The sequence below is a fragment of the Zootoca vivipara genome, chromosome 10 (assembly GCF_963506605.1).
Source record: "Zootoca vivipara chromosome 10, rZooViv1.1, whole genome shotgun sequence".
Classification (NCBI taxonomy): domain Eukaryota; kingdom Metazoa; phylum Chordata; class Lepidosauria; order Squamata; family Lacertidae; genus Zootoca; species Zootoca vivipara.
Genome location: NC_083285.1, coordinates 59,950,478 through 59,963,462, shown reverse-complemented (window position 1 = coordinate 59,963,462; position 12,985 = coordinate 59,950,478).

Here is a 12,985-nt window from a genome sequence, read left to right as displayed (position 1 = left end):
AATGCAGCCCAGAGTTCCTACCCCCACATTGCAGAGAAATGGATGTTGGAAAGGCAGTGGCTTACTCCAACCCTGCATTGTACAGTATATCAGTTTGTTTTTTATCTTCTCGTTGCAGTTTCAGGGGGTAGATGGTCACATCCTATACTGTATTCATGATTTCCACATATCAAGAGGCAGGTTGAGATGGACAGCACTGCTTGCCTTGCATTCTCTCGCAAGTGGGAAAGCAGTACAAATTATCAGGATTCAAAGGTGACTCTTCCTAAATCAGATACTGCTAACCTGACACTCTAACCCAGGCATCCCCAAACTTCGGCCCTCCAGATGTTTTGGACTACAATTCCCATCTTCCCCAACCACTGGTCCTGTTAGCTAGGAATCATGGGAGTTGTAGGCCAAAACATCTGGAGGGCCGCAGTTTGGGGATGCCTGCTCTAACCATTATGCAATTGGGCCAAAAGCTGCATGGAAGGCAGAAGTTTGTCAGGGACAGCGTCTCTCCATTTCAGTTGACAGGAGAAGCTGCACTTTGATGAACAGTCCCATTCACGTATCTTTTGGCAAGAAGACGCCTCTGAGCAGTGGCAAAGCTGCATGCTCCACTACTGGGGGTGGAGAGCAGAAGGGGGCATGGCTGGCGCCCCTGGGGACCTGGCACGCCACCCCTGGGGGCCTGGCACACGTCCCGGGGCGTGGCGCGCTACCCGCAGGGGCATGGCGCGCGTTCTGTGGGGGGCACTGCGATGGCACCCTACCGGAATAGTGGTGCCATTGGTGGTCTGCTCCCTCTGCTCTCCCGTTCCTCCTTCAGTGCCTCTGAGTAAAATATTTAGATATGTACAATGGCGTTTATTGTTGGTTGGGAAAGAAAAATAGGTAAGTAAAAAAGATAATTCCCTGGATACCAAGATCCAGGATTGGCACAAATACTGCTTGGTGAGAGAACCCCCATAAAGATTTAAAACAACAAAACATGCATTATTGCAAACCGACCACAAGTCTCCAGTGTTCTTTTTTCTCCAAAGAAAACTTGCCCCAGTAGAGGCAGAAGTTTTTACTTTTCAGAGGTGGGCGAGTGGAAAACAATATCAGGAAATGAATTATGGCCCGGGAAGCGACAGCTGTTAGTCATAAATGGCTTTTCTTTTGTTTTCTATTATTTAAAGAGCAGGTTTGCTTTCCAGGGCTGAATGTAATTTCCCAGTCCAAGAAATTGCTAGACAGTTCAGCCATAAACTAAACATTACTCTTCTACACCTGCAGCCCTTGCTGCCAACACAAACGACCTGACCTGAATAATACAAGACATTGGACAGGCATGCATTGTAAGAGATGAAATATATCTCTGAAGTTTTTCTCATCAACATAGGACAGTTAAAAGAAATTTCATTCAAGGGCAAATTGATGCATTTCGGTCCTGCATAGTAACCTCTATCATAGTGAGTTGTTTGCGGTTCTATCAAGTTTGGGCAAATAGAGTCAGACCTACTTGGAGAAAGCTGTACAAGGTGGGCTTCACTGAAAAGGGACCCTTCAGACTTTTGCAAGGGCTGAATCTGGTCTGCAAATATGAAAGCCAAATGCACCTTTGTGCATAGACAGGCAGACAAAAGACAGCAGCAATCGGCCAAGTTTTTCCTCTCTTGTATTTTTCTGTTTCACCATGTTTCAACAGTAGCTCTCTTCCATAGCAAACACACAAGTTCCAGATCCACAGGGGGTCTTCTTTGCCTCACCTCTCCCCACACCGCATGAAAACTGCTGCATAGGGGAGGTTTGCTGTGCCAATGGAACAGCAGTATTGATAATGGCCCATAGCCATCATACCTGAAGGAGCATCTCCACCCCCATCGTTCAGCCCAGACACTGAGGTCCAGCTCTGAGGACCTTCTGGCAGTTCCCTCACTGTGAGAAGTGAGGTTACAGGGAACCAAGCAGAGGGCCTTCTCGGTAGTGGCGCCTGCCCTGTGAAATGCCCTCCCATCAGATGTCAAAGAAATAAACAACTATCCGACTTTTAAAAGACATCTGAAAGCAGCCCTGTTTAGGGGATTTTTTAATGTTTGATCTTTTATCATGTTTTTAATGTTCTGTTGGGAGCCTCCCAGAGCGACTGGGGAAACCCAGTCAGAGGGCGGGATATTATTATTATTAATTAGTCTTCCAGCTCTGGGCTTCTCAGGACAGGCCATGTAAGTATTCCTAATGCAGTTCCTCTCCCCCGCCCATTGATTCAGATACCAACAATGGGCTTGCTCACAAATAGCCCTCTTTTCTCAGAAGGAAAGCAATGCCCAACCAGGTGAAAACAGAATAAATGAGGGAGGGAGGGAGGGGGGGAGGGAGGGAACTGCAGCCCAGTATGGGAAAAGAGGTGGTATGGGAACACCTAGCTACTTTAAATAAATTCAGAGCTGCATCCAAAGGTACTAATCTGAGCTTGCAGGTGTAATCTCAGAGCCTCTGTCTATAACCTTTGAGAATTGTTGGAGAACAGGTGAGGTCCCTGCAGACTGGAGACTACCAACTGTTGTCCCTCCCCCCCCCCCCCCGGTGGGGAGGAAGAAGACCCATGCAACTACCAACTAGTCAGCTTGACATCAATACCAGGAAAGGTCCTAGAACAGATTATTCATCGGTCGGTCTGTGAGCACTTAGAAAAGGATGCTGTGAATACTAAGACCCAGCATGGGTTTCTCAAAAACAAGTCATGCCAGACAAATTTTCTTTCTTTCTTTCTTTCTTTCTTTCTTTCTTTCTTTCTTTCTTTCTTTCTTTCTTTCTTTCTTTCTTTTTGATAGAGTTACAAGCTTGGTGGATCAGGGGGATGCTGTGGACATAGTGTATCTTGATTTCAGTAAGGCTTTTGACTAAGTCCCCCATTATATTCTTGTAGAGAAGCTGGTAAAATGTTGGTTGAACGAGGTAACTGTTAGGTGAATTTGTAACTGGTTGAATGGCCGAACCATTAGTACTCAATAATGGTTCCTCATCATGTGACTTGGACAAAGCAATTGAGGGGATGTTCATCAAATTTGCAGATGACACCAAACTGGGAGGGTTAGCTAATGTTGCAGAACACAGAACTGGGTTTCGAAATAACTGTAACAGATTAGAGAACTGGGCGCAAACTAAGAATAAACCTTCAGTTATAAATTTAGGTATGTATTATCAAGTTTGGGCAAACCCAACTCGCTTTCTTTTTGAATGCATGTAGTACAAAATTTAAAAGGTGTCTCACTGCAAGAAAATGCAATTCAGTCTTGCGTTTGTAGGATGGATACAATTCATATTCCCAAAATGAATAAACAAAGCGGGGCAGTGAATGTTGTTCCCTCCAGGTGTTGCTGGACTCCAGTGCCCATGAGTCACAGCCAGCATGGCCAATAATCAGGTGTGATGGGAGTTGTATTCCACATCAACTACCAAAGGGATTGCCCACCTGTATGTTTCTTTTTTTGTTTCTTTCTTGCCTGTCGCTGAAGAAGTAGCGCTTTTGTTGTTGTGGCGGCTGCCGGTCTTCTCTCCAGTTCCTTAATTAATTCCCTGCCTGCTTCTGTGCAATCTTGAAACTGTCAGTGTTCAAAGGGAATCTCCCCCTGATATTTTTAAGCACGAAATCCCTGGCACCCTGGAGCGCCTTTGCCATTCTTGTTTGTAATTTCCTTTTTGTTTTTATCTGCCCCGTCACTGCCACCAATTCTCGGCCCTTTCATCGGAGACATTCCGAAGCAGAGATGACATCATCTATCATGTTGTGAGGAGGCGGCTCTTGACAGTTCTATTTTGCTCTTTGTTATCAAACTGCACCAATGTCACTTGGCATTACTTGTTTTTGTCTGGGGAAACTCAAATTGATTCTGCCAGCAAAATTTTGCAATACATGGACTCGGACATAGCTCTTCCCCGGGTGCTCATCTCCAGTTCCCAAGTGGATGCTGTAGGTTGACCAACACTGCTATCTTATGGTATGCCTACTCAGAAGTAAGCAGCACTAGTTCATTCAGACTTGCTGTCTAGGATCGTGGCCTAAGCTGCAACAGATCAAAAGTAAAGAACCTGCGGTACAAATACACCAACTTGTAGTTTCTGCCTTGAAAAATGTTTCAAGGCAGAAACTACATGTTGAAAAACCCTTTTATTTATTCTATTGTTGATAGCCATTAAATTGGATCTGGACTTATTTCCACTTATTTTTGCATAGAAGTGAATGGGCATTAAATCATGACTAACTTCTCCCACTGATTTCAGTGTAATGTAAGTTCAACTAAGGTTGCCATTCTAAGGACACATACAGTGGTACCTCGGTTTACAAACACAATTGGTTCCGGAGGTCTGTACTTAACCTGAAGCGAACTTTCCCATTGAAAGTAATAGAAAGTGGATTAATCCGTTCCAGACAGGTCCGCAGAGTACTTAAACTGAAAATACGCAAACCGAGGCGTACTTAAACCGAGGTATGACTGTATTTGGGAGACAATGTCATAGGAACATAGAAAGTTGCCTTATATGTTCGGACTACTGCAATATGCTCGGACTACTGCAATGCGTTCTACCTTTGAAGATGACTCGGAAAGTACAACTAATCCAGAATGCAGCAGCTAGACTGGTGGCTGAGAGCAGCCACCGGGACCAATAAAACACCAGTCCTAAAGGATCTACATTGGCTCCCAGTATGTTTCTGGGCACAATTCAAAGTGTTGGTGCTGACCAATTCAGAGTAAGGTAAAGGTAAAGGGACCCCTGACCATTAGGTCCAGTCGTGACAGACTCTCGGGTTGCGGCGCTCATCTCGCGTTATTGGCCAAGGGAGCCGGCGTGCAGCTTCCAGGTCATGTGGCCAGCATGACAAAGCCGCTTCTGGCGAACCAGAGCAGCGCATGGAAACGCCATTTACCTTCCCGTTTGGAGCGGTACCTATTTATCTACTTGCAGTTTTGACGTGCTTTCGAACTGATAGGTTGGCAGGAGCTGGGACCGAGCAATGGGAGCTCACCCCATCGCAGGGATTCGAACCACCAACCTTCTGATCAGCAAACTCTAGGCTCTGTGGTTTAACCCACAGCGCCACCTGCGTTCAGAGTAGGCCCACTGAAATCAATAAACCTAGGTTAATACAGTCATACCTCGGTTTAGGTATGCCTCAGTTTGAGTATTTTCAGTTTAAGTACTCTGCGGACCTGTCTGGAATGGATTAATCCACTTTCCATTACTTTCAATGGGAAAGTTCGCTTCAGGTTAAGTACGCTTCAGTTTAAGTACTCCACGGACCGTCTGGAACGGAATAATCCACTTTCCATTACTCTCAATGGGAAAGTTCGCTTCAGGTTAAGTACGCTTCACGTTAAGTACAGACTTCCGAAACCAATTGTGTTTGTAAACCGAAGTACCACTGTAGTCAGGGGCAGCCCATTTTGCCACCTGAGGGGAAACACCAAACTCCGTGATGGAGGGAGCGTTCCTCATAGCCTTGGTGCTTGTCTTCTCTGCCCCAGGAGTGGGGAAGACAAGCAGCAATGTATTGCACTGGAATGCCTTTCTTTTGCTGAACTCGGTGAGGGGGGGCTGCATCTGCAAGGCCTTGGCGATCGTCTTCACCCCAGGGGCAGAGAAGATGAGCAGCAACACCACACACCATGCCACAACACCTTCCTCTCACTGAGAGCGGGGTGTTCTAGCCACGGTGGAAACAGTGGGGGTGATGGGGCACTGTCTCTTGTGTTTCCACCGCCCGAGGAAGCTGCTTCACCCTGCCCAGTGGCATATTTACGTATAAGCTAAACAAGCTATAGCTTAGGGCCCCACTCTCTTGGGCCCCCCAAAAAATTAAAGGAAAAAAACCTGGATGTGCATTTCCAAAATACAAGATAAAAAACAAATAAAATACACATTTTGTTATGTGCAAATGGCTTTAGATACCTATTAGATCCATAAATGACCATATAGCATATATTCAACACAAAAAACAGCGACAATTTGTTGTTGACAAAGGACAGCTGGACATATAAAGGGCCCCATTGCCTTCAGTAGCTTAGGACCTCATCAAACCTAAATCCGGCCCTGACCCTGCCTCGTGGGGGGGGGCCTGCTCTTTTGGTCATAGTCTACTCTGCTGAGGACTAGCACGAGATACAACCCTAAGAAAGAAAACTTCTGTAAAACTTAGGTGGTGATTTCTGGTTTCCAATTTTATGGGGTGTTGTGTTTTTTAGTGTATATATGGTATATATATATACTTGTAAATTGCTTTGATCTTTTTTAAAAAATAAAGCTGTGCTTATAAGTATTTTTTTTTTAAAAAAAGAAATAAATCATACCGTACCCAGTTGACATGCATCCTCAAGACAACAAGACCCTTCCCTTTAACTCGGCAGCAGTTTGGTTCCTAGGAAAGTAAGTGGCCATCCCATTTGGGTACACCGGGGGGGGGGGGGAGAGAGAGAGAGAAAGAGCCTTGCTGGGAAACTCATTGGCATCACCTGCAAATTATCCTCTCCATTCCTAGCACTGTTTTAGGCTACTTTGTGCCTTAAGGGGCAAGGTTAACTATTTGCACTCGCAAACACCCCCCCCCCAATCCCTGACTTCCAACTTTCTAAAGCAGAAGTCTTGTAGAAAAATATAAAAGTGAAGTAGTACCATCAATTTCTACGGCACAGCAAAAACTAATCTGTATAAATCTGTGTCCTTCAAAGGTCAGCACTGGGCCCCTCTAAGGTCTGAGCCGTAGGCAGCTGCCTAGCTGGCTTGACTGTTTCCATCAGTAGCTATTCCATTTGGCTGCATCCAAGGGAAAGGTGAGACGATGACCCACCCTGTTGGCTTAGCTGCTATCTACTGTCATATAGCTTCTCTCAGAACTGTCTGTCCATGTCATGGCCATTCAACCCAGTTGCATCAGAGGAAGCCCAGGAAGTTAGAAAGCTGGGATGGGGCCACATCCTTAGCTTGGCTGGACCAACTCTCCCCCTCCCAGAACTGTCTCATGCAGTGAACGTTCCAACTGGTCACTATAACCGTTATGGGACAGTGCAAAGGAGTCCGAATCCACCTCTCCTTGCCCTCTCTCTTCCTTCTCCCTTTTGCATCAGGTCTCGTGAGCCATTATTTTAAAATGTAAACCATCTTTTAGTGCTTTGCTGGAAAGTTGGAATGTATGTTGTGAATAAGTAACTAATCGTTCAACTTGGAAAAGGCTCTACAAGGAGCAGAGTCAATAACTCAAATGAACTACGATCTGTGGTGGAGTTATGGTCCACTGTGTTCTGTGCCCAGTCATTTTGGCAAGCCATCAAATTGTTGAATCTGTAGTTGTGGGTGGAAGGGAGGCCAGTTGGTGGTGTGGGGTTTTTTCGCTGTGCTGTTGTATTGTGAGGGGAATAGTGTTTGTATGAGGTACGTTTTTTCTTTACATTGCAATGTAGTCGAAGCAAAATTCCAAGTGTGGTTGATACTTGGCCAATAAATAATTCTATTCTATTCTATTCTATTCTATTCTATTCTATTCTTTGTTGTTGTTGTTGTTGTTTAGTCGTGTCTGACTCTTTGTGACCCCATGAACCAGAGCACGCCAGGCACTCCTGTCTTCCATTGCCTCCAGCAGTTTGGTCAAACTCATGTCTGTAGCTTCAAGAACACTGTCCAACCATCTCGTCCTCTGTCGCCCCCTTCTCCTAGTGCCCTCAATATTTCCCAACATCAGGGTCTTTTCCAGGGAGTCTTCTCTTCTCATGAGGTGGCCAAAGTATTGGAGCCTCAGCTTCAGGATCTGTCCTTCCAGTGAGCACTCAGGGCTGATTTCCTTCAGAATTCTATTCTATTCACCTAAATAAACATGCAAGGGGAATCTGCTGGTTCCCCTTGCCCACACTGTGTTAAGGATCACGTTAGGAGAATCTGTTTACTCAGACTGCATTAAGAATGTTTCAAGAATATTTGTGCTGGAAAAGCTCAGCCTTGAGCTAGCCTGATAGAAAGTTGGCACCCTGTTTTTCTTGCTGAATCTGGCATCCAGCTCTGATAATGCAGGCATGCTTTTCCTTGGAGAATGTGACTTAACTTCAATGTGTGTGTAAAGCTAAGCCAAGGGAATACCTCTGTATCCACCTGCGTACCCTAAATTAAAGTTCTGTGGACTCCACTTTTGTGAATTCCTCAGTGGCTGCTTTTCTGACTAGGTAAAACCACCTCAAACATCACAATGGTGTGTTTATTGAAGAAATCACTATGTCTGAAAATTTGGGTTGTCATACAAAAAGTGAAAATCCAGACACAAAAGTTGAGCTGGGGGGGGGCAAAGTTAAACTTTTTATTTGGGGGGGGGCAAAGCTTTGTTGTTGTTATTGTTGTTGTTGTTGTTTAGTCGTTTAGTCGTGTCCGACTCTTATTGACCCAATGGACCAGAGCATGGCAGGCATTCCTGTCTTCCACTGCCTCCCGCAGTTTGGTCAGACTCATGTTTGTAGCTTCGAGAACACTGTCCAACCATCTCGTCCTCTGCTGAGCTCATTGAATGAGCTTGAGAAATAGTAGAATGTATGTAATTTTGAATTCTTAAGGGTGTTGAGCAATCATTTGATAAAAAATGTCTTTATGTTTAGAAGTGTGACCCCCAAACCACCAGTAATTAGCTTGCAAGGTGTGGTGGGAAACTGATAATAAAGGAGAATTAGGCTACAAAGCAACATCATTGATGGAAGGAACCTCTTTAAAAATTATGCTGTTTTCAGTTATGACTGAGGTATATTTTGCATCAGACTTAGTTGTATTTTCTACATCTCCTTTACCCTTAAAACTAACTGAATGAGTTACATCACTTGCATGAAGTTGAGGGTCCAGTCTTTCCCTTCGTCTTTGACTTTCACTAGTTGTAGCCTCTGCAGCATCTGTTTCTTCCAGTGTCTCTGACACTTCACAAACCTAATGAATAGGTTTTTTAAAAGACAAAGAAGCTATCTTTCTGTTTTTCTTCATGCTTTTGTATTGCTCTCTTTTTCCACTTTCCACTTCCTACTTCCTGATGATAATGATGTGTACTGATATGCATGAAATCACTTTTGGGACCAACGCACAAATAACAGTCAAAATAAACTGCACTCTACGTCACAAAACAAAGAAATAAGTATGACTAGATGGAAGCCTATTCAACTGCAGTTCTGGCTCAACTCTCATCTTCCTATTTAACCTGGTCTGATTTCATGCTTGCTGAAATATCCTTGGTAATTTCTCTCTGCTTGTCCAGACACCACAAGCAAGTTCTGGCAAGCTTGGGAAAAGAATACACCAGTGTTGTAAAGCACATTGTCTTGCAATATGATGTCACAGATGTCATCAAGGAGTAGGAGAAATGAAGTGTGTAAACAATACAGCAAGCTAAAATACTAGAATTCAACAGTTGCAATAGATGATCATCATGTTTCAAAGGTATCTTCTCGGTTGACGATATATACTAATAACTCAGAGGAGCATCAACCACACATAGGCCTCTACTTCTTCACATACAGTACCTGTAAATCCACCACTGGCTACCATCCGTCTCAAATTGTCTACCTGTGTAGTACTTCTGCCTTGGGTTGGGTATCTAATCATGCTTCTAGTTTAGGGCTAGGGAACCTAACTTGGACTCTCTAACTCCTATCAGTCCCCAGCCAGTATGGTTCAGTGGTCAGGGGTGATGGGAGCTAGAGTCCAATAACCTTTGGAGACCCACTGGTTCACTGGTCTAGATGATGAATTTGGACATTCTGATATACCCTTTGCCTCTCCGGTTGAGTCACTCATGCCTAATCTCCACTGCTCTCTGACATCAAGGGCAGCAGAATTGCAACATGGTGCCAAGCTTCTGAGGCATTTGTGAACATCTGCTTAATAGTGTGGAACTATCAGAAGCAGTTTCCTGACATGCTGCTTGCGTTACATGAAAAGGTCAGCTTGCTGTTAACCTTGTGGGGAAATTTGCAAAAATAAACCCATACAAGTCCTCAGCATTTCAAATTGAGATTTCATTTGGCAGGATGTGACAGCAAGCTTAACATTTCCATACTTCTGCATTTTGTTGTTGTAATATACCCTTATAGAAATTCCACATTTGTTCTCTCAACTCGATGGGGCCCTTCAACATCTTTTAAAAAGCACACAACCAATTTCAGTTTAAATATTTGAATTAAGTTTTTTTGTTTTTTTTAGCTATCTCACCATTTATGCCCAACCCTTTCAAATTAAAAATTTGCCAAAATGGCTTACATAACAAAACTATAAAACCATTTAAAAATTATAATTCTAAAGAGGGAGAATATATAAAAAGCACAGCAGCGTAACAACATATACAAGAGCCATCAGGACATTTTGGGGGGTATTTTTTTAACTCTTGTTTTAAAAAATACAATGTGAAATAAAAATTACTTAAAAACAGGCTGGGAGGTGTGTGTGTGTGATTGGCACATCACTTTTGGAAAGAGTTCAACAGTTAAAAACATAGGAAGGGGAGTGCTGGATCAGACCAAAAACCCATCTTGTCCAGCATCCTGTTCTCCCCGTGGCCAACAAGTTGCCCATCAGAAGCCTACAACCAAGAACTGAATTCAACAATGTTATCCAGAGGTGACTTAGGCTCCCTTGTGCCTTGGCAGGGAGCTGTATTGGTGCCAACCATCCCTTGTACCCCTGGCAAGGTGATGTATTGTTGCCACCTGCCCCTTGAGCCCTTGCCAGAAGAGCCTGTGTGCCTCACTTGACCTCCCCGGAGCAGCAAAGGAATGGCCCAGGGAGTACATGAATGGGCAGGTGGTCTCCTAACCACTTTCAGCCACAGTGAAAAGACATAATTTTTGTGCCTCCCCCCCCACCCCCGCTGCCTGGGTCCTTGGTGGGGGCCAGCCTGGCCAGCCCCCTAGGTACATTCCTGACATAGTCCCCACTTGTAATTCTCTGTATCTGGTATGCCCTCCCCTGAGTCTTCAACTCCCCAATCTCTTCCCCGCCATCTTGAGGAGCCAACCATCCCCTCCATGACATCGCCACAGGACTCATGACAATTACCACCAATAAGGTCTTTTCTCTGATACTCACCCACCTGGCCTTTACGCTCAACGAAATTAAATGAATTTAACATTGAATCCAGTTGGGGCTACCTGTGTTCAATTGCCAATTAAGAAATTTTAGTCACATGAAGAGGGGTGTGTGTGTTGTATCAAATGCTAGTACTACTCGGAGTACACCCATTAAATTAATGGACATGGCAAACTTAGATGCATTAATTTCAATGGGTCTAATCTTTCTCTATATATCTCTATATATCTTTCTCTATATATCAAACCATCAAAGTCCTGGGTAAGAAAACTACAGTGACAGCTGCATTCTCCCTTTGGTTGGGTCACTTTGCTGATAGGAAATAACCTCTACTGAGAGACTGGTCATATACTTTGCCAACCGGTTTTCAGGGACCCAGGTGGCGCTGTGGGTTAAACCACAGAGTCTAGAGCTTGCTGATCAGAAGGTTGGCGGTTCGAATCCCTGCAATGGGGTGAGCTCCTGTTGCTCGGTCCCAGCTCCTGCCCACCTAACAGTTCGAAAGCACATCAAAGTGCAAGTAGATAAATAGGGACTGCTCCGGCGGGAAGGTAAACAGCATTTCCGTGCGCTGCTATGGTTCGCCAGAAGCGGCTTTGTCATGCTGGCCACATGATCCGGAAGCTGTCTGCGGACAAACGCTGGCTCCCTCAGCCTATAGAGCGAGATGAGCGCCGCAACCCCAGAGTCGGACACGACTGGACCTGATGGTCAGGGGCCCCTTTACCTTTACCTTTAACTGTTTCTCAGAGAAACTTGATTCAATGCCCATAGCTGGCCACCATCCACCCACTAATGCCATCAAATCTGATTCTTCTAGCACCCTCCAAACTCTTCTAGATTGGTTTGTCCTTCCTTTGGCAAAGATGCAAGGCCAATTAATTTTTGTCCATTCACTTTACTGGCTCAGTATGTTCTCCGATCAAATATACCATGAATACTGAAGTTCAAAGGTCATGTACCAAGATCATTGTTTCATTCCCCTCCCCCGCTTTCCTTAAGAAATACCATAGTAACCTGATGTCGTATTAGGTTTGTCGATGGCAATTTCCCCTCAAATAATTGGTCACAGTGACCATAGCCCATTATTCTTTTCCATCACTGATGACTTAGTTGGTACATTAAAAAATCGCCACCTCTAGCAAATGGAGTACAAGCCCAGTGCTTCCCAGGGATGTGTGAAGTTCAGCTCATTTGAAAGATGGGGAGCTGCATTAAGCCTTCCGGATGAAGGGGCTTAAGGGGAAGGAGAAAATCTCATTAATGAGTAATGGGATATATCATGTAATGAGTGGGTGCATAAGCCATGAGCAAGCCAAATTGTTTAATTCACGATGTTGAAGTTTCTTGCTTTACAAAGTAAATAACTATGCAGTTTTCGATGATGACTAATTGAATAAAACAAAATGAGACCAATACCTTTAGGCTCATTTCTGATTCAGACATAATTTGTAGTGATTTATGACAGCAATCTTCTTACCCATATTTAAGTACATCATACCCTGCCACGATAGGTCTGCATCTCTAGGAGCATATTGGCAATGGCGCAATCTCTCAAGAGAGGCTCCAATTTTATTATTAAACTGGAACGTCCTGGCTGCTTAGAGAAGCATTTGTCAGGGAGCTGTGATCTTATTCCCTTCCACTCAGCATCATCCAACACAGAGGAGAGATGCTTTAAATTAATTCACATCTGGTACCTGACTCCTCACACCAGACCCTTAGCAGTTTTCCAGGTAATGACATTAGCATTAAATGAGTGAACATATGCCATCAGCCAAACAGGATTCTAACTTAAAGTGCTTTTGTGTTGAGCTGTCTCTTTCTCCAGCTTTTTATTGTTCTGTCTTCTTGAAGACCACCAGAATGGTGTGCTCCCATGGTCTCCCATGCAATGCCAAATGTGATGCCGGAT